The following is a 27,259-nucleotide window of genomic DNA, read 5'->3' on the forward strand; positions in this document are numbered from 1 at the left end:
TGGCTGCATAGTATTCCATGGTGTATATGTGCCACATTTTCTTAATCCAGTCTATCATTGTTGGACATTTGGGTTGGTTCCAAGTCTTTGCTATTGTGAATAGTGCCACAATAAACATACGTGTGCATGTGTCTTTATAGCAGCATGATTTATAATCCTTTGGGTATATACCCAGTAATGGGATGGGTGGGTCAAATGGTATTTCTAGTTCTAGATCCCTGAGGAATGGCCACACTGACTTCCACAATGGTTGAACTAGTTTACAGTCCCACCAACAGTGTAAAAGTGTTCCTATTTCTCCACATCCTCTCCAGCACCTGTTGTTTCCTGACTTTTTAATGATTGCCATTCTAACTGGTGTGAGATGGTATCTCATTGTGGTTTTGATTTGCATTTCTCTGATGGCCAGTGATGATGAGCATTTTTTCATGTGTCTTCTGGCTGCATAAATGTCTTCCTGCAAGAAGTGTCTGTTCATGTCCTTCACCTACTTTTTGATGGGGTTGTTTGTTTTTTTCTTGTAAATTTGTTAGAGTTCATTGTAGATTCTGGATATTAGCCCTTTGTCAGATGAGTAGATTGCCAAAATTTTCTCCCATTGTGTAGGTTGCCTGTTCACTCTGATGGTAGTTTCTTTTGCTGTGCAGAAGCTCTTTAGTTTAATTAGATCCCATTTGTCAATTTTGGCTTTTGTTGTCATTGCTTTTGGTGTTTTAGTCATGAAGTCCTGAGCCCATGCCTATGTCCTGAATGGTATTGCCTAGGTTTTCTCCTAGGGTTTTTATGGTTTTAGGTCTTTAATCCATCTTGAATTAATTTTTGTATAAGGTGTCAGGAAGGGATCCAGTTTCAGCTTTCTACATATGGCTAGCCAGTTTTCCCAGCACCATTTATTAAATAGGGAATCCTTTCCCCTTTTCTTGTTTTTGTCAGGTTTGTCAACGATCAGATGGTTGTAGATATGTGGCATTATTTCTGAGGGCTCTGTTCTGTTCCATTGGTCTATATATCTGTTTTGGTACCAGTACCATGCTGTTTTGGTTACTGTAGCCTTGTAGCATAGTTTGAAGTCAGGTAGCCTGATGGCTCTAGCTTTGTTCTTTTGGCTTAGGATTGACTTGGCAATGTGGGCTCTTTTTTGGTTACATATGAACTTTAAAGTAGTTTTTTCCAATCAAATTACAGCTAGCACTGGGTTGTTATTGTATGTTATGTATCATGCTAAAAATGCACTGCATTATTTTTGTATTCACAACAACTCTACAAGTTGGCCATTATTATTGCCATTCTGCAGGTGAAGCTGAGGCTTGGAAAGGTTAAGTGACTTCCTCTTGAATCAACCAGCAAATGGTGGAGCATGGCTTAAGTCATCCTCATCAACTGACTGCTCAGCCCATGCTTTTGACTTTGCTCTGTAGGTTTTTCAAAATGTAAGTCATTCACTGAAGGACTGTTTACATGATGAAACCATTTTAGAGTTGGCATAGCCATGTCATGAAGTTATTTCAATGCTAAAATATTTTACCTTCTTAGGAATTACGGGAGGGCCATTTGCTAAGGACATTGTTACTGTACTGATTCTTGGGTACCTCTGTGGCCACTTCATCCTATGTTCCCACATTTCTCCCTAAACTTAGTAAGTGGTTGAAAGAGGTGGGAGGAGAGCTAAATATGATCAAAATTTTAGCAAGTCTCTCATATAATATCTGTATCATTTGTTTAGGGCAAGCTGGCCTAGAATTGCTATTTTGGACTCCGTGCCCACCAGTTCCAACCATATATGCATTACTAGAGCGAAATCTCCATGAACAACCTGTCTGTCACATTCTATCATGAATCAAGAACAGTTCCTAGTGCAATTAGGGACTCAAGAAATGTTTCTTGAATGAATAAATGCGTACCCTTATGTTTTATTTTTATAAAAATACAGAGTTAGTGTTTCTATATCATGGCTTCAAGATGGTTTACAACCCAATAGATCAAATATACTAGAAATGTTAGAATTTCGCTCATTTGTTGTTTAAGTTAGATATTGCTGGATTTTCCAATGGATCAAAGACTATATTTACCAGCTGATCTTATTCAGTCCACCACTGGGTTTAGTTATGATAAAGCCTCATAAAAATCTATACTAACCTCTCACCTGGAGAAGAATGGAAAGCACTGGTTTAAAAAGACAAACTACTTACTCATTGTTTCTTGCAGTAAACCAAAAGCTATCATAAATATTGGCAATATAATAGTGAAGAGAGAGCCGGGCGCGGTGGCTCATGCCTGTAATCCCAGCACTTTGGGAGGCTGAGGTGGGCGGATCACAAGGTCAGGAGATCGAGACCATCCTGGCCAACATGGTGAAACCCCGTCTCTACTAAAAACACAAAAATTAGCTGGGCGTGATGGCGCGTGCCTGCAGTCCCAGCTACTAAGGAGGCTGAGACAGGAGAATTGCTTGAACCCAGGAGGCAGTGGTTGCAGTGAGCCAAGATCACACCACTGCACTCCGGCCTGGCCACAGAGTGAGATTCTGTCTCAAAAAAAAAAAAAAAAAAAAAGTGAAGAGAGAAGACACATTTCATGTCTTCAAGGAGCTTACAATTGTGGAGCAAATATTACATAGGTACTACACAAAGGAAGACAAAATAGTAAATTTTGATAATAGTAGAAAAGGAATCTTCTCTTACCCAAAATCCTTCCCATCATCATTTTCTCTTTCTCTTAAAAAGACATGCGAAGGAAAATGTTCACACTTACTGAAAAACACAGTGCAATGACTGTGAGTGGCACTTACGCAGTACCCACTCGCGCATTTTTCTCTTTAAATAATTCATTGACACCTGTATGCAAATAAAGGCATAGTATTTTGTCATACAGAGTAGCATGGGCTCTTTCTCCACTGAATGGCTGACATAGAGCTACCTCATTTTTAGGATCTACCAGACCTCCCATCTGAAACTAACATTGCCTAAATCTCTGAAAGAAGGAACTCAAGTCAGCCAAGCAAGACCTTGGGATTGAAGTCATCCAAAACAACCTAAAATTTTCATCACATATTGTTTGAGATTTTCAACCTCAGTAGAACTCCAGCAAAATCCCAATCGAGCAGTTTCTAATAAATTCTGTTAGATTGGTGCCCCTGCTTGGTACAAAAGAGAAACCTTTTTAGCCAAGACGGAAAAATAACCAAGAAAGAGAATCTGAAAGGAGCTTAAAAATGATTGCCTCTGCAAGCACAAGCTGCTAGTGTGTGTGCAGAATACTGATGGCCTGGGCTTCCCCAGTTTCTTATGGAAGAGACTTCACAGGGACTTGTGGGTAATTGATCTCCACACATCCAGCAAGCACGCCCCAGACTGGCCTTCCAGTTAGTGTGATAGAATGACCTGCCTTTCTACTACAGAAGATTCTCATAGTCAGGATTTTTCACCACACAGCAAGTGCCATTTTGACCTGGCTCCATTGCTTCCATCATGCATTTAACATATTTAGATTGTAAAGAAAAACTGTAGGAGTCCTTCTGTCTCTCTTCCTTCCTGTTCTTCACTAAACTGTATTCCCAGCTGTGGCTACATTGAGTAATTCCATCCCTTTTAATTTGTGGATGGAAATAAGATGAAAAGTTCTTGAAAGAAACTTAGAATTCTACAAAGTTTGCCACACACTCTTAGGTCGGACTATGAGGAAGGGAAAATCGCGTGCCTCACTTTCTTCAGATATGTAAAATAAGCCACCTTGTTTTAGAGATTGTGGTTACATGTAGGAAGTCTAAATTAAAAAAAAAAAAAACCACATACACATTTTCTTATCTTTGAAAGGAAAGGTCAATAATTCAGCAGACTATATCACAACTAGAGTTGAAAGACACCTCTTTTTCTTTCTCACTTCCTCTTTTTCTTTCCTGGAAGCTTGAATTCCTATTACCTCTCCTCCAGTGACTGTGGGTATAACTGACATTAATTTAAATGTCTTTGAACTTATTTAGTCATCAGCTTTGGCAAGAAGGAAGACTTATAAAAGGAAGTTCACTTATTTTAGACGTTACTGTTAAAGTTTTGTTTCTGATCAGCCTAAGTCAATCAGAGTAGGTTGGAAGCCTATGGGAAAAAAAGGTATTAAAAGTCGATTTGGTGAGGTTGGTAAAGAAGCTGTTATTTATATTCCAAGTTGAGACCACAGACCTATCTTCTATGGGCTAAGGACCTCTGTAGCTGATCTGGATTTTCAGTGAGCTCTGAACAGCCCTTCCCTGGTTCCCTTTTGTGGTTTGTCCTTGAGGAATAGCTTGACAGAGTTAAATGAACAGGTTGTGAGGATAATTCACATTTGTCTATTATAAGGAATGAAAGAGAAAAAAGGAGGGGAGGGTGTTGGGAGAGAGAATCAAACCTCTGTTCACTTTCTTGGACTAAGGAAATGAGTCATTGTTGATATGTAAATGTGTTAGGTTGCAATATATTTAAAGTGTTCAGGTATAAGTTGTTCACACTGTACTTGTAATCAGCCAATTGAGTTCACTATCAACTTTCTTAGGGATGAGACACAGAACACATACAATTTTGGTCAGAAAGATGGTTGAAAAATATCCTAAATGCCATCTAGTGAGAGGTGCCTGTGCAGCCAGCAGTAAACATGGAAGCATTGAGGGTCTTATGCAGAAACTAATAGAAGATACATGGCCAAGAGAAAATTAAAGCTTATTTACTTGGTATGCTAGCCCAAATTCTTTGCCAAAGTTTGAGTAAAAAGACTATTGTTTTAAAAAATCAAAATAAACCTAAGGAAAATAAAGATTTGCTATATTGGCAATAGTAAATCAACCTCCAAACCCTAAGAAAAGAGGCTTCTAAGAAAAGGTTCTCTTATGGGTATAAAGATTGAGATGGGGTTAGCAGGGCGTGGTGGCACATGCTTGTAGTCCTAGCTGAGGCCAGAGGATTATTCGAGCCCAAGAGCTCAAGGTTGTAGTGAGCTTGGTTGCATCACTGTGCTCCAGCCTGGGCACAGAATGAGACCCTGTTTTTAAAAATTAAAAAAGAAAAAAAGATTGTGAAGAAAGTGAAGAAAGCAATGGGAAAGAGCTCTGGCAATGGGATAGAAAGAAATGGGATTAAAAGATATTACCTTTTCAAATAAAGCAATATCTAGAGGGTAGGACTTCTGTTAAGTGGATCTCTATGTTGGACAGGTGTGGAAGGAGCTGTTGAAAACAGTGAAGACTCAAATGTTTAGGTCTTTCAGCAGCCAAGTATTTGTAATGGAAGGCTTCTATTATCTCCATATTTGGAAGTGGTCCAGCTCAGAACATCAGCTAGGAATATCACAGACAGAATTTCTCTCATTACTTGAAAAGATTGATTCTATTACCTCTAGGGTCCATTTCAACTCTGAGCCATCCAGAAATCTATGTTAGAGACTGCCTATGGACTTTCTCCAAAGTAATAATGGTAACACCTCACACCTGTCTCATTGGCTCAGCATCTGTGAGGTCTCTTTATAATATGTCTCACAATTTATAGTAATTAATCTATAGAACTGTGCTAAACTCTAAAGAAACTGGATGAGAAAAGTATTTTCTTTTTTTTTTTTTTTTGTTTCTTTCTGGTTCAATTACAACCATTGGGGGATATCATCAGGAAGATTGGGTTTTTTGTTGTGTTTTGTTTGTTTTTTGTTTTTTTTGAGATGGAGTCTCACTCTGTTGCCCAGGCTGGTGTGCAGTGGCGCAATGTTGCCTCACTACAACCTCTGCCTCCAGGGTTCAAGTGATTCTCCTGCATCATCCTTTCATGTAGCTAGGGTTACATGTGCCTGCCGCCACACCTGGCTAATTTTTGTATTTTTAGTATAGACGGGGTTTCACCATGTTGGCCAGGCTGGTCTCAAACTCCTGGCTTCAAGTGATCCACTGTCTTCAGCCTCCCAAAATGCTGGGATTGCAGGTGTGAGCCACCAGTGCCCGGCCAGTAAGACTGAGTTTATACCAACAAGATCAAAGCCCTTACACTTTAGCCAAGTCCAGAACCCCAAGCAGGGTTTTGGGTGGAGAGGGAGGAAGAAATGACAGGTAGGAGCCTTGGTGCAGGAGATCATATTTCAAGCTTTAGGACCAATCTGAGAAGGAAATACGAATGTCAGTTACTTTCTTTCATTTTGACGTCTGAAGGTAAGTGGCTTCCCACACGTTGGGAAGTACTTTGTTCTTGCTCTTGGCATGCCAGCACTCACAGTGGCTAGAACCCATCCCAGAGACATGCTCACTTATTGAAGGAACAAATTGCTGAGCACTACATCCGACCTTGGAGATGTCAGTCTGTAGGCAGTCAGGGAAGCCAAGGGTTGTAATTTGAACAAAATGTCACTGTTTAGAGATTTTTCTTTATGTGCTTTTTCTGTGATGATAAATTACAGGCCTGTGCAGGGGATAATAACACAAAATGTTTGACAGCTTTTCTTACAATTGTTTGGCATTCTGTTTGCCTAATTATTGTCAGCATCACCCACGCTGGTATATTGTTGAAGGGAACTGTAGTGCCTGTCAGAGCAGGCACCCGCCATTCTCCTTTCCTCCTCGCTCTACTCCTGTCGTTGTGATTACAGTTTAGGCATTATCTATCTTTGCTGCGGGAAATGCTTTATTAATCTTGCAGTCCTGTGTCCATGTGGAGATGTGGTTCTGCCATCCAACCAGATAGGAAGACAGACCAGAAAAAGTTACTGGAGAATTTCATGAAGGTCAAATTTAGAAAAACGACAATTTGGTTCAGTTAGGTGCTTTGCACACTGAGGAACATGCAGAGAAATCACTTGCTTTATGGGTTTGGATTGGGAAATTATCTATTTATGTAATCACACTGCTTTGAAAGGGAAGGGAATTAATTGCTTTAATTAACTCCAGTAAAGACTAGATTGTCACAGGGGGAGTGTTGATAAAATGTGCTTTGAGTGATCTGATACGCTCTTGGATATAGTGGCTGGAAATAGTAGCTATCTCTGTAATCAATCATTTTCCTTTCGCTGGAACCTCACTGATGATGTTCCTGCCATAAACTAGGCTGCCTAGAGGGTCAAAAAAAGGAAAGGTCAAAAAAATAAAAAGGTGGTAAACAGCTCATTTCCATAATCGTCATTGATTTTTTCAGGAGTTTCATTATCATGTCTTCGGTTTCCTCTGATTTGGGACCATCTAATTTTCCACCAGTAGCTGATTGCAAGTGAATGGGACATGGGAAGTATGCTTGCGTGTTAGGAAGGCACTAGAGTAGAGTACAACAGTGAGCTAAGATCTTTTTATTTATTTTTTATCTTTTTTCCAATGAGCTAAGATCTGAAAATGATTTTCATCATGCATTTAGCTAAAGCCCAGTTAAAAAGATTGTAGTAGACTGTATATTTAGATTCAGGCTGAGAATTTTGATAATATATAATATAATATATAATAAATACACAGATATGTATATTTGTTATTCATTTTATTTATTTATTCATTTATTTATTTACTTGATGGGCTCAATCTTATAATCTGTCAGATGAGACTGCAGAGACTTTTGGGGCTGAGTTGCTGATGGGCTCACCTACTGTTCTAAAGGGAAGCAACATGCTCCCCTCTCAAGTTTCAGAAAAGGGAAGGCAGCCAGAGAGTAATGCAAAAGGCTGTCCCAGGTGGCAGAATAGAGGGATTGCACTCAGCATCCCCAACCCTGTGGATGCAGGAAGTACCCTTGGCCTCAGGCATCCTGCAGGCCTAAAATGTGTTCTGGGGAAAGCCCAGCTCAGAATCTGATGATAGGCCTACAGCCTTCTCTAAAGACATTTTTTTTTTCCTGCCCTCCATTGCCTGGCTTAGCATTAGGAAAGGTTGGGTGATTTAAAAAACAACAACAACAAAATGAAGCTACTTAGCATTATTATGGAGCAATAATGTGTCCAAAAGGGAGTGAATAATTTAAGACAGAGGAAACAAGAACATAAAATGCGTCCAGTAGAACACTTTAGACGTAAAGATAGAATCACTCCCATTATGCACCCTTTGAAAAGAGGACTGTCTTTTACATGCCTTCTGGCATTTTTTTGTCATGTAAATGCATATACGTGTATATGTATACATCATAATGATCATACATTCTTGAATTCATGAAAGTATATCTTGGCCAGTGAGCCTTGGTCTTAAAACACATTAGAGTAACCCCATTAGAACCCAGGCAGCCGTCTCAAAAAAAGGAATTTTATATTCCACACCTCTCCTACCCTCTTCCACAGAGTGTGTGATGTGTCCTTAAGAGTGTGTTGACGTCATTCGGTTAGGAGTGGGAAGGTCCAATATCACCGGATGTTCATTTTAGGACTCAAGTAAAAATGCAGTGTGTCTTATGGTTTTAGAAATTTCTTGCAAGATTACGCAGATATTGCCAGGTCACAGTCTCACTGTCGTTACCCATCCTGTGGCTTCGGTTAGATTTCTGAGTTCCCATACAGCACTAGGAACAGTCCCAGGGCCTGTCAGCATTGCTCTTCTAGTTTGCAGACTGACACCTCTGTACCATGGCCCTAAATTCAGTTCTAAATACATTTGGACTCAAGGATGATGCCAGAGAGCACCAGACGTAGTCTTCCTTCCATCTTTTTAGTGGAAGTTTCTTGGGCTCAGGATAATCACATTTTCTTGACTAATTGATGTGACAAGTATATCATTTTGCTTCCTTTTCTGCCACAAGCCTTGCCTCATAGATATGTTTGAAGGATACCGTGATAGTCTACTCTTAACATAGTTTGTCATTTAAGGCAGAGGAGATACCCTTAAACTCTTTTCATTATTCTCTTAATTCTGCACGTATTTTCCACAACAAAATTATGAGATGCTAAAGCTGGAGTCCTTCACTGTACAAATAAGAAAAATAAACTCCAGAGAGGTGAAGTAACAGAACCAGTCTCATAATTGCAAGAGAACCTGAAGCACTGAGGTTTCCTGACACTTAGTCCAGAACACTTTCTCCCTACTCCACATCAGCCTCTTTTTGATGATAGTGGAGATCTTCTCTGTACAAAATAGTTTAGAAGAAATGTTGTACATTTTCCCTTTGAATATACATGATGAGAGATGATAGTCCAATAGCTGGGTAGCATTGTGAGCTTCTAGGACCTCCCAGAAGCTGAGGATCTGTATCCCTGCCATGGGCTGCATCTCCAGCTGGTTTTCTGCCCACTCACAGCCTGCAAGTGTGCAGATGGTAAGGATATCATCATTTCCACCATGGGGGGGTGGGGGAGAGTAGGGGGAGAAAAGACACTGTTTCATTTAAGTTTATTTCAAATTCCTTGTTGTTTGTCATGTTAACATGCTCTCACATTTGCAGACATTAACCAACAACTAGGAGGAAAAAATTCTTGTCTTAAGCACAGACATAGAGAAATGGCATCTAAGAAAAGGTCTGTCATTTATGGAGAGGGAATGAAGGAGAAAGGAATAAAAAACAGAGAATGAAGACAGTCAAGGAAGAAATAGAGAAATAAATTAGAAACAGGTGAGATAGAAGGAATGGAAGACTCAATGACAGGGCTCAATCCTATACTGTTTTTATAATCAAATAGTGCCTTGCACATCAGCCCAGTGTTCACTCTTTGATATAATTGCTTGCTCATCAACATATGCAAAATTACAATTGCACAGTGTGAGTGCTCTAATATTGCCATAATGAGCCTGTCAATCTTGTGAAAATGAACAGAAACCAATATGCTGGCAGAAGTTAATCTCCAGAGAGTTTGGTGGATCTGATAATTTACCAGTTCAGCTAGACAGCATTAGAGTGGCATTACCTTGGAGTGTATGTGTTGTAGGCGAAAACTCACAATTTTCTGAAGGAAAATTAATTAGAAATAATAAAAAAGAAATTTTTAAACCATTTCTATAAGAAAATGATATGTTCAAGGGTTCAAGAGAGTAATTCTTTACTGCATTTAGCTTCATGTTTTCTGATGACCTGTCTGAGGAAGCTGTCTGATGCAGGATCTAAATAGCCTGAAAAAAAAAACAAAAAAGCATGATTTAAGAGCATTTTGATAGAAAAAGGATGTGTTATTAATTCAATATGCCAGCTCTGAAACTGAGTTTTGCACGCTGTCTCACAAGGTGTGGCATTCATTTTGACCGTTAATGTAAGGAAATTACTTAAGACCCCAATCTCATTTCTATTTTTAATTTATCAATGACTTAACAGTTGGAATTAGCTTTTATTTTCTTTTTAATTAATTTTTTGTTGACATAATGATTATAAATATTTCTAGAGTATGTGTGATGTTTTGATACATGCATAAAATGTGTAATGATCAAATCAGGGTAATTAGAATATCCGTCATCTCAAACAAACATTTACCATTTCTTTGTGTTGGGAACATTCAGAAGTTTTCTTCTAGCTATTTTGAAATATAAAATCAGTTATTATTAACTGTAGTCACCCTGTTGTGCTATCAAACACTGGAACTTATTCTTTTTAACTAACTGTATTCTTGTACCATAAACCAACGTTTCTTTATCCCCCCCTCCTGCTGTCCTTCCGAGCCTTTTTTTTTGGAGACAGAGTTTGGCTCTGTTTCACAGGCTGGAGTGCAATGGCATGATCTCGGCTCACTGAAACCTCCACCTCCTGGGTTTAAGTGATTCTCCTGCCTCAGCCTCCCGAGTAGCTGGGATTACAAGTGCCCACCACCATGCCTGGCTACTTTTTGTATTTTTTAGTAGAGATAGATAGGGTTTCACCATGTTGGTCAGGCTGGCCTCGAACTCCTGAGCTCAGGTGATCTGCCTGCCTCGGCCTCCCAAAGTGCTGGGATTACAGGTGTGAGCCACCGCGCCAGGCCCTTTAGCCTCTTTTAAGTACCATTCTACTGTACCTCCATGAAATCCACTTTTTTATCTCCCACATATGAGTGAGAACATATAATACTTGTCTTTCTTATAATACTTGTCTTTCTGTGCCTTGCTTATTTCAAATTAGCATATGTCCTCCAGTTCCATCCATGTTGCTGCAAATGACAGGATTTTATTTTCTGTGGCTGGAAAATATTCCATTGTGTGTGTGTGTATATATACGTATATACGTACATATATACACATATACGTATACATATGTACATGTATATATGTATACGTATATGTGCACATATATGTGTGTATGTATATATGTGTATACATGTGTATACATATATGTGTATACATGTGTATACATATATGTGTATACATGTGTATACATATATGTGTATACATGTGTATACATATATGTGTATACATGTGTATACATATATGTGTATACATGTGTATACATATATGTGTATACATGTGTATACATATATGTGTATACATGTGTATACATATATGTGTATACATGTGTATACATATATGTGTATATATGTATATTTGTGTGTATATACATATATATGTGTATATGCATATACATATATACGTGTATATATGTATACACTATAGTATATATGTATATATACTATATACATATATAGTATATACATGTACATATACAGATATATATGTATATACTATATACATATATAGTATATACATGTACATATACAGATATATATGTATATACTGATACATATATATGTATACAGATACATATATGTATATACATATACACACGTATACATGTATATACATATACGTATATATACACGTATACATATACATATACATGTACATACATATGCACATATATGTATACACACATATACACATATGTATATGCACATATATGTATACACACATATATACACATTAGATTCCAATAATATATATTTTGAGCCAAATTTTATATGTATGTATATGTACATATATACACACACACATATATATGTGCTAACATTCACCTTCTGATTAAATTGAAACTCTCCAATAAAAGAAGAGCTTGTTTGCATCTTATTTTATCCCCCTTCTAAGCAAGCAACTTTTATGATGACAGGTCTGAAGAGAAACATTTAAAAATGCACTATCTTGGCCGGGCGTGATTGCTCACACCTGTCCACCTGTCATCCCAGCACTTTGGGAGGCCAAGGCAGGTGGATCACTTGAGGTCAGGAGTTTGAGACCAGCCTGGCCAACATGGTGAAACCCTGTCTCTACTAAAGGCACAAAAAATTAGTTGGGCTTGGTGGCGGGTGCCTGTCATCCCAGTTACTTGGGAGGCTGGGGCAGGAGAATCAGTTGAACTCAGTAGGCAGAGGTTGCAGTGAGCCAAGATCATGCCACTGCACTCACTCCAGCCTGGGTGACAGAGCAAGACTCCATCTCAATCAATCAATCAAAATACAAATGTACTATCTAAAAAAAAAAAAACTGCACATATATTTGCAAATGCAGAAAGAGCTGCTTTATATTTTGTCAAACTTCACTGGCTTATCTCAAACTCTGTAAAAGAATAAACTGCAAAGTCCAACATCTGAACCCAGATTCACTTCAGTAACCTGTAAATTCTCTCTATATGAATAAATTCATACAACCACATTATAGAAAATTTGGAGATGAAAATTAAAAGAGGGAAAAATAATTCATAGTTTGCTCATCCATCAACACTTATTAACTATTCATTTATTGTTTGCTCAACAATTTAGCAGATTTGTAATCATATTGCATATATGGTTATATAAAAACAAACTTTTTTCTCACTACACTTTATAATAGCATTTTTTGGTATTATACACTCTAAACATTTTGGGGAACTGAGACTACTTGTATCTACACGGACTTTATTCATAATACCCGATGTATATTGAATGAATGAAAATATTGAAGGAGAAATAATTGCATTTGTATATATGGTTGGATTAGACCAACTTCTAAAAGAATAGAGAGATGAAAGTCATATGAGGCTTACTGTGCATGTATTTACTTATTAAATGGTGGCCTCCATCAGGGTGAGATTCAGCTGTTGAGCCTCTCTCCCAGCTTCCAGTCACTGCCCTTGCCTGAGAAGCACAAAACAAACAAGTTGAGCGTCTCAATGAAAAGATCCCCTGTAAGACTACCTTGCACAGCTTATCAAATTGCAAGGGTTAAAGTATTATTAATAAAAGAATCATGAGACAATGCACAGGCCTTACAAGCTTTATTTACAGGTGATTTACTAAGATGTGAGCCCTGGTCTGCCAGGTTTATCTCTCAGGGTCACAGATGGGCCTTTTTGGAAGAACGACTCTTCCATTCTTGTTATTTCTCCCTCTCTGCCTGCCACCTTTTCCTGCTCTTCTGAGATGAAGCATGCCACACAACAATGAAGAGATTTTCCACATTAGCAGTATTGCCAGCCAGCCACTTCTCTTTGTGTAAGTCTGTTTACACAGTCTCCTTGGCAACATAACGTAGAGGTTGATTTTTTCTTTTTTATATCTCTGACTAGCAGGTTTGCTTTTTCCCTTTGTCTGAAGCTTATCTACCTCACACACTGAATTATTTCTATTGAGTTTTTTTAATTCAAAAAAGAGAATCATTTTCACACCTTAGTATTTTAGTATATTCGCAATATCCCCTGCAGAAATCCAGTATTTTCAGGGGCTCTTAAAAAAATTCTTCAAAGTAACTACTGAATAAAACATTTCTTCTTGATTGGAACTTGCTACTCTTTAACTCTCCCGAGTTCTACAGACTGTATATATTCTCCCCCCTGACGCCTTCATTTGATAGCTGGTGGGAGTTTGGGGCCACCCAAAAAGCCAGAGTAATCATCAAATTCTGACCCTCCTTAGTTTTGTGATCCAATCATTGGAACTACAGAACAGTTACAGGCATTTTTTGCCTATACATATATGATTTCACCTATATTGTGCTAAAGTACACTGGGAAAACATCCCATTTGCCTTTCTCCAAACCCCAAATTCTAAACCAGTGGAACACAAGGCACATTTAACATAACTCATGGGTAAATGTGGGTTATTGAGACACTCGCATCCTTGGCTAGGAGAAAGTTTCTTTAGCAGCAGATCACTACAATATGACCAAATTATGTTCCATAAGTACATCTATTGAAAAGAATAACTCGAAGAGTCACTCTTCACAGAGATAGGCATCAGAATTATAAACACACGAGTCTCCTGACACCTCCCCCCCACGCTTGCACTTACATTTTCCTGTCATGATATCAGAGCATGTATATGTTGAAAATTAATTCAGATCATTTCTGTTGTAAAGTGCCAGCTAATGATCACTAATTTTAATAATATTGGAATTAAGTTGGATAATCTATTATTTGCCAAGGTCTCAGATTGTTTTCTCCAGTTAGTACTTGTAATCTCTTCGTAATGCATATATTATTCCCAACTTGTAGATAAAAAACTGAAATTCAAACATGTTAAGTAATTTGTCTATTGTCCAGAGCAAGAATTTTAACTCAGCTTAATTCCAAAATCCTGTTCTCTTTACCCTGTATTGAATTTCTTTCCCCCAAATTATCAAATAGTATTTACTTATTTCCAGACAACTTTTATTCTGCTAACATGTTTTATTTATTTGTCATCACAATGTCCCCTTTAACAATTTAAGCTAAGGAATTGTTTTGTAGCTTGTTAAGTCAGCTTACAGAACAATGGCTTGGTTAGAATTACTTTAAAATATCTCACACATACATACACCCGGAAGGTTTTGAGTATAGATCTAGACCAATAGATTTGGATGTTTACTTTTTAATATAACGGTATCTTTCTTTGAAACAAGTACTGCTACTTAACAAAATATATTTTTTTCAATTAAAATCTCCAAATTGAACATCAGTTAGTCATTTCAGTGAAGCCTTCACCCTTCCTGTTTTAAGTAAGATCTAGGCAGATAATACAGAGTACAGACATATTTTGAGCCAAGTAATAAATTATAGCTTGTCAATCCTCTCGGTATTTAAGTGATTCCTTGGCAATTTTTACTACCTGCAACATGAGAAATACATTGCACTTATTCAAATTGATGGTAATAGTCACACTGAGTTTAAGTACAATTTACAAAAAACAAAGCCAAGATCCTACTAGAATAGTGCTTCTAAGTATGGTGTGAATTGGGAGAAGAGAAACACCTCCTCTCCCTTGACACCTTGTTGGAGACTGTGGCACAGGCCTCTCCACCCATTTAAGCACTAAGGGTTATGAAAATATTACAGAAAATGGAAAATTATGCAAATGAAAGTACAGAGACTAAATTTTGAAAAATGCTGATGTAATGGGACACATTGCTTTGTTTCTATCCTTTTTTTAAAGTAAAAATACTTAAAAGTTTTGCAACCAGTGTTCTCTTTATTTCAAAAGGTTTTGAAAGTATATGCCTCAAAAATGGATAGGCATTTCTAGATCAAAACCCTATTTTTTTACTTGATAGACATCATAACAGAGACTTTTTAATCAGTTAATTTCAGCTCTGAGAGATCAAACATTTTTTGTTCTATTTAAGATTTCGACAAAGTAGGGCAGATCTTAGCTTAATCAATGAACTTGATGAACTTCAAAAGTCATTGTGTTTGTCTCCTAGAAGATATTGCAGCAGGACACAAAGGACCCAGGGACAGTTGGCAAGCTGATCACATCTGAAACTCAGCAAGTCATCCTGTTCTCAATGAATGTCCCTAGAAATAAAAATTATTCTGCCCCTGGTGATGTGAAATCAAATTAAAAGACATCACCAGGTGAAGACTTTTTGTTTGTTCTGAAATTATGATCACAAGGTTACTTCACTATGCATAGATAAATAATACAACTCCTTCCAACCAGAAACGAACCTAAATCCCTAAAGATCAGAATTAGATCTTCGCTATCAATAGCCAGTAGTCCCACCTTCAATCTTTCTCCTGGCTGCCATCATCTTAATTTGGATACACATGACAGTCTATTTATGCCCATACTGTAGATCACGGAAAGGGGAACTGAATGTAGGTTGTTAAACCTAGAAAAAAATGACATATTTTATTACCTCCCCCAACAAAGCCTCAACAGATATCTTAGTTCATTTGGACTGCTATAACAAAGAACCATAGACTAGGTGGCTTATAACAACAGAAATGTATTTCCCACAGTTCCAGAGGCTAGAAAGTCCAAGGTCTAGGCTCTGGCAGAGTCAGTGTCTGGTGAAGTACAATTTCCTGATTCATAGACAGCCATCTTTTCGCTGTGCCTGCAGGTGGTGTGATGGTAGGGCAAGGGAGATCTCCAGGGCCTTTTATAAGGGCACTAACCTCACTCTTAAGAGTGACCTAATCACTTCCCAAAGGTACCCACCTTCTCATCCCATCACCCTGGGAGTTAGGATTTCAACATCTGAGTTTGGAGTTGGGAAAACATAAACATTCAGCCATTAGCAATAGGGAAACTTTGAAATCAATTTCAAATAACTGTAGAAAACTGACCCATCTAATTGGTACTTTATTTTTAATCCATAGTTGAGAACATTCAGGCCTCTTAACATATCTTAATGTCATCAAAAGTGTAGAAATTGGTACTTACTCCATGGAGTGCAGTTTTTAAAAAATCCATAAACAATTTTTGGTGTAAAAGAGAACATACCTTAAATAAATCAAGCAATCTGTTTTAAGGGACTCAGAATCACTACCTAACATCACATTTGAGTTCACGGAACACACGCTTATAAAATATTGCTCTGCCACTTTATTGAGCATTGAGTATAGCTGACATAAGTTTATTTTTGCCTCCAAGTCTATTGCCTCCAAGTCTATTTCAGGTAATAGTGAACATAGCATTGAACGTGGAGTACTGTTCTATAATTAATTACCTGCAAGACCTTTCAGAAAGTCACTTAACTTCTGTGCATATTGGGTTTCTACTGGGTCTCACCTTTGAAATGAGGGCTGCCAGGGATAATCCCTAAGTCCCTTCCCTCTTGTAAGTTATTTATGCATTTTTTATTAGAATTCTATGTATACATAAGCAGTTACTGTTAATGTATTAACAAAAAATTTAAAATAGTTATAAACTGCAGTGATTAAAATGTTTATTATTTGAACGTAGGCCAATACAGCTAATGTGACACGTGACTTATATGCCCTGAGCCTTTTTTCCTCATTTTTGTAGCACCATCTGGTGCTCTAGCATAAGGAAGGGTTTATTTAAATAATAACATGAGTGAGTAAAACCCATGCCTCAGATCTCTCTCTGTCTCTACACACACACACACATATATATATGCTGTTTTCTAAAGTTGCTTTGTTAAGGCTTCTGCCATATTCTGAGATTAATCCTTCTCAAACATGTGGCAAGTGAAATAAAACAAGATACTTCTGGATTTGGCTTAACCTAGAGCCTGGCTGTTCAGGACCATGGTAGAACTAAGCCAAGCTGAGCACTGCCTGCACCCATGACAGCTCTGTGGGGATAGTGATCACTCCATTCCAGGCTGCAGAAAGCTAATGCCCTGTGGTTGGAAAACTCACCAAGGCTCAAAGCCTTCAGATGGCTAAGAGTTGATTCCAAGGTGCCAACTCCTTGCTTCTGCCCAGGAAAATGGCCAAACTCTCCTATAATACTAATCTATAAGAAATATGCTGGCCTTTCCACCCCAGCATGATTTCACACTAAAATGGCTATTTCTCACTCTTCAGATATTATGTTTCTTAACATGTAAGAAAAGATGAAAGAATCCAAGGCAATAATGGAAAATATTCTTTTCTTTTTTTAGCAGAAATATGTTAGAGTACAAACTTTGCCAGGCACTGGTAGCTACTGTGTTTGCACAGCCCTAGTCACATCTAACCATTTTCCTTTAAAGTGACAGACTTGAATAAAAAAAATTCCTCTGAAGTGTCATAATAGAATCCTATGAAAAAGTAGCCAGAATTTAAAAACTTTTCTGTTTCAGAGAGTTCTAGCTTCCCATGAACAGCCTGAGTCTGAAAGCATATCAAAGCAATATGACTTCACCATCCATCTTCTGGAATTAATGAAGTAGCAGTGACTTTTCCTTCTGAAAGGTCTGTTTGGAGGGCAATGTTGGAAACACAGTGCATTCAGCTGGCAGACCTTGAAGGCAAGATGTGCAGAAGAATTGACTGCACAGGAATCAGTCCTGAGCAGAGTGATTACCCCACAGTGTTTGGCTAAGCTGCTGTTATCCAAGGTTCTGCTGAATAAAACTCATAGAAGAACAAATGAACAAAGTCTGTCTTCAGGACTAGTTGGAAGCATTTACAGTGAACCATACCAAGTAAAACTCAAGAAAAAAATTTAGTTGCCCTATTTGACTCTGGCCAAAAGTTGCATGATTGCAGGGTAAACCCAATAAAAGCAGACGTTTTGAAGTGGAATCAGGACCACAGTTTGCATATTTCAAGTTTCCCCTGTTGAGAATGTATTTCTAAAGTAAAACTGAGATAGATGTGTACCACATGCTTGTAGTGTGTGTATAACCACCCATATCCAAGATGTGCAACTATAAAACCTACATCTGGAATACATTTTTTCATTTCATCTTCTATGTGCACAGGTTAAAAATTAAGTATTGCCTAAGCAGAAAAAAAAGGAATTAAAACCTATAAACACTTTTAAAAGAAGAGAGGTTAATTGAGAAGCTATTTCTTAAACTAATCTAAGACAGCTCATATGGCATAATGATTAAAATCATAGGTCTCTGAGATGGACCTGTAGGGTCCTAGCTCAGCTTCTTATAACTATGTAACCTTGGTCAAGTTCCTTGACTTATGTAAACATCAGTTTCCTCATCCATGAAATGAGTCTCGAATGAAAGTAATGTATATAAAGCAGTCAACAGTCCGATATAAACCTCTTACCATTCTACGAGATTTAATTGTAGCTTAGAAACTGAACATGATGTCTATCTTGAGATATCTGTCTTGGTTTTAAAATGTGTTTTTCACAATATACCTCACAGGAGAGCAGCAGATAGTCCAGAGAAGGAATGATTAAAAAAAAAAAAAAGTTTGACTTTTTAAGTAATATAAAACAAAATGACAATATTAATGCAAAGACATGTCTGGTTTTGCCTGATTTTGCTAAATTCAGTGGTTCAAGTGGATCTTGTATATTACTAGTTATTTTCAAAGCAGAAGCAAACAGGTACATACAGCACAGAGTCAGAGTGTCCAAAAGTTTTACCCTGTCAACTTCCAGGATTGCTATGTTGTCCTCCCATGCACTCTGTCCTGAGAAAATGCCACTAACCCACTTTAGATTTGCACCTTATTCTTCTGGTGGACACTTGGCCTTTCACTGTGAATTTTGTCATAAGTAAAATAACGACTTGAACATATTTAACGGACAATCAGTGTGACTACATAGTATATGTTGAGAGCTGGAGAGGGATATCAGAGAGATCCGGTATAGGCTCCCAAACTAAAGAGCTGGGTTTCACTAGGGAGAGAGAGACCTGTACATGAACAGCACAAATCATAGAATCCCAAGTTTCTCCTATGTGCCACTTCCATAAGACTGAGTCCACTGGAGTGGGAATGATTCCTAATTTATACTGAATTCTTCTTTTGATTATTTTCATGGCTATCACATATGGTACATATCCTAGGCCATTTGAGGTTGCTCAATTGTATTGGCTGCCTATTTTTAACATAGCCATTTATGTAACTCAAGAGTCAGGAAGCTACCTTTGAACACTGTAAATTGTCAAATGGTTTTTGATTTCCTAGGTTCCTTATCACTTGGCAAATATGTACAGCAGACCTTTTCCAGAGAATGAGTGCACTGGGACTTATCCCCCAGACATTCCTTCTCTTTGTTAAACCCACAGTCTCAGGCAGGGACTCCAGCAACCCTTTCCTTGGGAGGAAGAAGCCTCTAGATTTCAGGAGTGCCCTCCAGTGGCTGCTCTGCTAACTAATCCTCTACTGATTTCCCCAAGGCTGACTGGGGCAGCACTTCTTGCAGAGCTAAAGCCCAGCTGAAAACTGAGGTAGGATCTTCTCACTTAGAAATATCCAGCAGTAGGAAAAGACCTCGATCATTGCATAGACAGGCTAAAATTGACGAGTGCTTTCTGTCAGAAAGTTTGTGGGGTTTGGTGCATTTTTTTTTTTTTTTTTTTTTTTGGTTTTTCATATCATGCACACCACTTGCCTACTCAGCTCCAAAAACAACATTCTCTCACAGCAACTGCCAGGGAAAAACATGAGGTGGAAAAATCAGAGTAACGTCTTCCCCTGGGGTGAGATTATACAGGAAAAGTCATCCGACAACTCCCAGCCTGGCCTTCATAGGTCAGCAGGAAAGGCTGTCATTACCTTAGCGTTGTTGGGAAATTTAAAGAGATAATAGATGTGGAAAAGCTCAGAAGGAGACTCACGTAGTAGATGCTCAGTAAATGATGGCTGTTAGCCTGTGGGTCTCTTCATGTGCACTGATGCTTTCCTAATGTATCTCCCACCACTAAACCAAGAGTCCAGTGTATTTACTTACTTCCTAACCCCCTAGTGAGGGGATATCAGGAAAGCTTCAAAATTTCTACATAGGAAAGCTTAGAGGAGGTGATCTGGTAAGAATGTAAGGCTTGCAGCTGTGTTTTCACAGCACTTTCCATTAAATTGCTCAAATGTTCATTTTTTTTAATAACAAAAGGGCTGCTGATGGGAGCGTTGTCCCCCAGACCCTAGACCCCTCAGTAATTACTCAGAAATGTCACAGTCTCCCTAGAAGCTATCCATTCTGCCCACTTTTCCTCTTACGTTGCTCCAGTTTCAAGTATTCCCCTTGAGGTTTTAGAAATAATGTTTGTTTATCTAGCACTTAGACTCATCAGAGGGAAGGAGGCACTAGAGCATTCACATGGAATTCCTCCCCCACTTGAATATTTGTCAGGAAAAAAAATAGATTCAACTATAAATGTGCAGCAGAGTTGGTGCCTTCCCACTGTGCATGTATTTTCAAGTGCACGGACCAATCCACCACAAAGGAAAAATGCAATACCCTTCCAAAAATATACAGTGCTGATGTGATGTTGCATTCCTTTGTTCATTTTCCCAGAGCCAGGTTACAGGGCCATAGGCTCCATTTGAATAGATTTCTTAGTCTAAAACAGAGGTAAAATCAAGCTCAAAGCCATGATGTTACTTTTTATTTTTTTAAAAATACTGAACTTAGACTTGAGAAATCTTTCTTTTCTTTTTCTCTTTTTTGAGACAGGGTCTCACTTTGTCACCAAGGTTGGAGTACAGTGGGGTGATCTTGGTCACTATAACATCTACCTCCTAGGCTCAAGTGATCCTCCCATCTCAGCTCTCAAGTAGGTGGGACCGCAGACACTACCATGCCCAGTTTATTTATTTATTTATTTATTTATTTATTTGTATTTTTGGTAGAGTCAGGGTTTTATCATGTTGCCCAGGCTGGTCTTGAACTCCTGAGGCTCAAGCAATCCACCCACTTTGGCCTCCCAGAGTACTGGGATTACACGCCTGGCCTTTATTTTCATGAATTGAAAATAGCTCCCGTAAGTTGTGAATTAACTCAGTTAAAGACTTAGGGGTTTCCTTAATATTCCATGCATCACAGCTATGGTATGTAGAAACTAAGGGCAATGAAATGAGCCTTCAATGTCTGTATTCCTGCTTTTACTGGACATTCAGTAGACACTCGTATCCACTTTTGCTGAAGGAATGAATGAATGATTTGGCAGAACTACCTTGTATATCTCTGCAATGATCTCAGATTTAGGAAAATAATCTTAATAACTATGGAATAAAGATCAAAGCCTCATTAACTTTGCTTTTATAAAAATGGAGATAGCAAAAAGTATACCTTGCATGTGAAGTTTCTCTTTCTCGTCTGGCTAACTTTGCCCAGAGACAAAAATTTAGTCTCTTTTTTTCTAAGCAAGTCTAGAAAGTCTTGAAACACAAGGCATGGTTGTATTTGTATTCCTCTTTGGTTTCTTGTCGTTTCTTTTAATTATAGATACCATATTTTAAAATCTCTGGATTTTGGTTTGCTTCTGCCTAGATGGATAAGGCAATACCATGAGTAAATGTTGAAAGAGATGCCTAATGCAAAGAAGTGGTGGCAGCTGTTTTTATGACATTTGTAGACCTTTGACATTCAAAACGGTATCCATGTAGAGCTTCACAAAGGGAGAGTCGAGTTGCTGGATGCAACCATTGTTCTTGTTAGTGGATGGAGATTTATAATTATACCCTTGTCTGCTCAGAGCACATGCCATAGGGAGAAGCAACATAAACACAGGCAGCATGGCAGGCAATCCAGGACAACAATGAGGTTACAAATTACACAAAGCGATTTCACCATTCATGAAATAAGCCTTATTTGCAAATATGAAATGAAATGTGGACCTTTTATCTTTATGTTTTAGTTTGTTTTCCAAAATTACATTCACAAAGAACTAAACAGGCTTTACTTAAACATCTTTGATGTTTTCAGTCTGGCTTGTGGTAAAATTCTAATGGACACATTTCTCCAAAGTATTGTCATATTCATATTCATATTCTCTGTCTCTCTCTCTCTCACACACACAGACACACACACACACACACATCCTCCTCACACTTAAATTGTAAGGCGTTACCACTTTATATAACAATATGTTTAGTCAAAATGGAGACATCATAGCCCCATCATATTTATTTCTGGAGATCTGCCCCGAAGTTAGTAGCAAACTATAGGAAATAGATCAAATTATTGAGTGGAACACTGCTTGGATTAGGAATTATGAATAATATTTTCTATATTTTATCCCAGTATTCAACAACATAAACATATTGTTTTTAGAATAAGAAAAAAACTGATATCTATTCTTCTGTCTGTTAATAAATCTGATCTTACTAGATTGGAACAAATAGGCAATGCTTATGGTGAAAAAGCTCATAGTCCTTAGGGGCTATGACAAGTGACAGGTCACTCTCAAAGCCTGGGGAGTTCTTTTCTAAAGTAGAGGATTCAGTATGGGTGTCTGTCCCAGGCTCTGAATTGGGATTAGATGGACCACCTTCACACTCTTCCTTCCCTACTCTGTTGTGGTCTTCAGAATTTGAAAAGGCAGGAAGGTTAATCACACCTCAAGGTTAGGGGAGGGCAAAGAAGAGGTCAAAGGGGGACAGGTATTGATGGTCACATATCAGGTACTTTACTCACATTGTGCTTTTTAATACCTGTGAGGAAGGAATTTATTTATTATTTAAATTTCAACTTTTATTTTTGATGGAGGGGGTACATGTGCGGGTTTATTGTGTGATGCTGAGGTTTGGGGTGTGGATCTCGTCATTCAGGTACTGAGTACAGTACTGATAAAGTAGTTTTTCAACCCATGCCCCCTATTCCAGGTAGTCCAGAGTGTCTGTTATACCCACATTTATGTCCGTGTATGCTCAGTGATTATCTCCCATTTGTAAGTGAGAACATGTGGTATTTGGTTTTCTGTTGCTGTGTTAATTCTCTGAGGATTATGGCCTCCAGTTGCATCCATATCACTGCAAAAAACATGATTTTGTTCTTTTTTATGGCTGTGTAATATTCCATGGTGTATATATACCACATTAGCTTTATCCAATCCACTGTTGATGGGCACCTGACTTGATTCCATGCCTTTGCTATTGTGAATGGCACAGTGATGAACGTGCAAGTCCATGTGCCTTTTTGGTAGAATGATTTATTTTCCTTTGGGTATATACCCAATAATGGGATTGCTGGGTTGAATAGTACCTCTGTTTTAAGTTCATTAAAAATCAAGGAAGAAATTTATTATCTCTATTTTAAAAGTGACAAATACACATGTGGGTCACTTTTTTTTGAGTCGGGGTATCATTGTGTCATCCAGGCAGTAGTGCAATGGCAATGATAATGGTTCACTGCAGCCTGGAACTCCTAGGTTCATGCAATCCTCCTGCCTCAGCCTCCTAAGTAGCTGGGAGTACAGGCAGGAGCTGCCATGCCCGACTTCACTTTTAAACTAGAAAAATGTGCTTGGTATATAGTGAATGCTCAAGAAATATTTATGGAATGAATTATTCTAGTAATACAGATTTATATGGCTTTGCATAGCTTATATATCTGTATATTTATACAAAAATGTGTTCATAAATGCACATTCATGTCCAAACATGTGAACAATAGAGAGACAGCCCCTCTGGAACTTGTTGGATATAGCAGGAATTTTTTTACTTCTCTAACACTACAGTGGAGTTTGCTTCAAAAACTCCTCTTAACCAATCCAAATAATGTCATTTCCCAGCTGTGGTGTTGCATTGGGTCCAGTTCAAGTGCCAAAAGCTCGGCCGAGAGGAAGCCAAGACAATCACATCCTGAATGGTTAGAGTATTTTCTACCCATCATCACTGTATGACACACTGTCTCAGGGGCCTTCTAGAGCCTGGGGAGTCCTCCGCTCCGCCGGAGACTTGACTCGGCACAGAGCCTGCCATGTCGTCAGCCCTTAACAACAGTTACATAATAAGTACTCTCTGTATCTAGGGATAATCATTTCCCACTCATATTTTATAACTGTGAAGGCTTCCTTTCCCCCAAATATTATGCCATAACTGTGTGCACAAAATGATACACTGGAGTCCCAATTCATCATCAGACAGTTTTAAGCTAAGCTCCATAGATGTTTCCCAGGCTCTTGACTTGGAGGTAAGCGCTGGTTTCACAGTTGGCTTCATTATGAGCCTGGGACGTTTGATTCACATGACTTCAGATTACAGAAGAGGTGAAGCAGTGGTTACAAATTGATAAAATTACTCCTCTTACATTAAGATATTCATTCGGTTTCCATGGGTAAAAGAAGTAATCTACATGCAATCAACATATTTAGTGAGGAGATACATACACTAAGGAGGATACTGAAATTTTATTTCATTAAGCAAATTGTACTTCACTCCTGTAACAATGTAAGTGGGGAATAAAAATTCAGGTATTCACATTCAGAATTTGACTTCTTTCCTTTATGGAAGAATGCACCAGTTTTTTTGTTTTTGTTTTGTTTTTTTTGAGACAGAGTCTTGCTCTGTTGCCCAGGCTGGAGTAGAATGCACCAGTTTTAACCGGCAGCAGAGAGGGATGTATTTCACGAGGCAGCACAGTGACTGTGCATGGGAGGAGGAGAGTCAGAAACCCAACCTCTAATGCAGCCCTGCCACATTTACTTGTGTACCTCAGACAAATCACCTAACTTTTTCAGGCATTGGTTCCCTAATCTGTAATGCAATGGGTTGAAATAGAGGTCCTTTAGGTCTCTTAGCTCTTAAAACATTCTAGCCCTAAATCTATTCACCTCATGTCAATAGAAAGCCCAAAGATGACAGAAATTAGGAAAAAAATCCAGATAACTCAGTGATCTTGGTGTGTGCCACTCAGACAGCTAATGGTCAAATATACTTCCATCAACAATAGGAGTAGTGATAGGGCAATATTAAAGATAAACACTAAAAAGCTAGAATTGGGGTACTGTGTTCACTTTTTAAATAAACCTACTTTATGCCCCTTTTTGCATGATTGACATTTGCTGACTGTTGTTTCCTTTTTAGAGGAAGATTACTATGGTATGATGTAGTCAGTCAGATTCTAGTTGGCAAACTTTACTAAATAATTTAGAAGCCTCCATAAAATTCTTTTCATTAATGAAATTTCAATGAAAATTTAATGAATTTTCATTAAAATTCATTTGGGGAACTATACTGCCTCAATAATAGAATTGTATCTTATGTTTTGGAACTGTTTCCATGACAACAATAACAGGTGCAAGTTCTCATATATGCATATGTTCATTTAAAAGGTTACTGCAATTATCCCTGTAAAGGTAAATTTCACTGCAAATAACATCAAAGTACCTACATTGTTACTTTTAGGAGAAAATGGCTTCTATATATAATGATATACATTAATTTCCTCCAGATGAAAAAAAAATTATATAAGTAAAATCTCTGAACAATACTTGAGTTAATTTATATAATAGAAACTCGTACTTAACTTTACAATAGACTATACAGATTTAAGGAATATAGAAGACTGATTGCATAGCTCTAGCCTGGGGAATATTGCCAGTAAGAAACAGAAGACAATCGAGGAGCCAAGATGGCCGAATAGGAACAGCTCCGGTCTACAGCTCCCAGCGTGAGCGACGCAGAAGACGGGTGATTTCTGCATTTCCATCTGAGGTACCGGGTTCATCTCACTAGGGAGTGCCAGACAGTGGGCGCAGGTCAGTGGGTGTGCGCACCGTGTGCGAGCCGAAGCAGGGTGAGGCATTGCCTCACTTGGGAAGCGCAAGGGGTCAGGGAGTTCCCTTTCCGAGTCAAAGAAAGGGGTGACGGACAGCACCTGGAAAATCAGGTCACTCCCACCCGAATACTGCGCTATTCCAACGGGCTTAAAAAACAGCCTACCACGAGATTATATCCCACACCTGGCTCAGAGAGTCCTACGCCCACGGAGTCTCGCTGATTGCTAGCGCAGCAGTCTGAGATCAAACTGCAAGGCAGCAGCGAGGCTGGGGGAGGGGCGCCCGCCATTGCCCAGGCTTGATTAGGTAAACAAAGCAGCCGGGAAGCTCGAACTGGGTGGAGCCCACCACAGCTCAAGGAGGCCTGCCTGCCTCTTTAGGCTCCACCTCTGGGGGCAGGGCACAGACAAACAAAAAGACAGCAGTAACTTTTGCAGACTTAAATGTCCCTGTCTGACAACTTTGAAGAGAGCAGTGGTTCTCCCAGCACGCAGCTGGAGATCTGAGAACGGGCAGACTGCCTCCTCAAGTGGGTCCCTGACCCCTGACCCCCGAGCAGCCTAACTGGGAGGCACCCCCCAGCAGGGGCACACTGACACCTCCCATGGCAGGGTATTCCAACAGACCTGCAGCTGAGGGTCCTATCTGTTAGAAGGAAAACTAGCGAACAGAAAGGACATCCACACCAAAAACCCATCTGTACATCACCATCATCAAAGACCAAAAGTAGATAAAACCACAAAGATGGGTAAAAAACAGAACCAAAAAACTGGAAACTCTAAAAAGCAGAGCGCCTCTCCTCCTCCAAAGGAACGCAGTTCCTCACCAGCAACGGAACAAAGCTGGATGGAGAATGACTTTGATGAGCTGAGAGAAGAAGACTTCAGACGATCAAATTACTCTGAGCTATGGGAGGACATTCAAACCAAAGGCAAAGAAGTTGAAAACTTTGAAAAAAATTTAGAAGAATGTATAACTAGAATAACCAATACAGAGAAATGCTTAAAGTAGCTGATGGAGCTGAAAACCAAGGCTCGAGAACTACGTGAAGAATGCAGAAGCCTCAGGAGCCGATGCGATCAA

The 27,259-nt window shown here is 38.7% G+C and overlaps 1 protein-coding gene and 1 long non-coding RNA gene across 24 annotated transcripts in view; one reads left to right on the top strand and one right to left on the bottom strand.

Moving 5' to 3' along the window:
• The window catches only part of SLC8A1 (solute carrier family 8 member A1), a 414,612-nt gene that overhangs the window by 248,041 nt on the left and 139,312 nt on the right, over positions 1-27,259 (top strand). The window lies entirely within an intron of this gene.
• On the bottom strand, positions 9,417-15,911 carry LOC134756799 (uncharacterized). 2 transcript variants are annotated; one of them, XR_010129996.1, is made up of 3 exons: positions 15,808-15,911; positions 12,891-12,966; positions 9,417-10,009 (listed from the first exon to the last, which is right to left on the bottom strand). It is a non-coding gene; the product is annotated as an uncharacterized lncRNA (long non-coding RNA). The 2 variants fall into 2 exon arrangements; XR_010129995.1 differs by having other exon boundaries at positions 12,876-12,966.

This window comes from Gorilla gorilla, chromosome 12 (assembly GCF_029281585.2).
Source record: "Gorilla gorilla gorilla isolate KB3781 chromosome 12, NHGRI_mGorGor1-v2.1_pri, whole genome shotgun sequence".
Classification (NCBI taxonomy): Eukaryota; Metazoa; Chordata; class Mammalia; order Primates; family Hominidae; genus Gorilla; species Gorilla gorilla.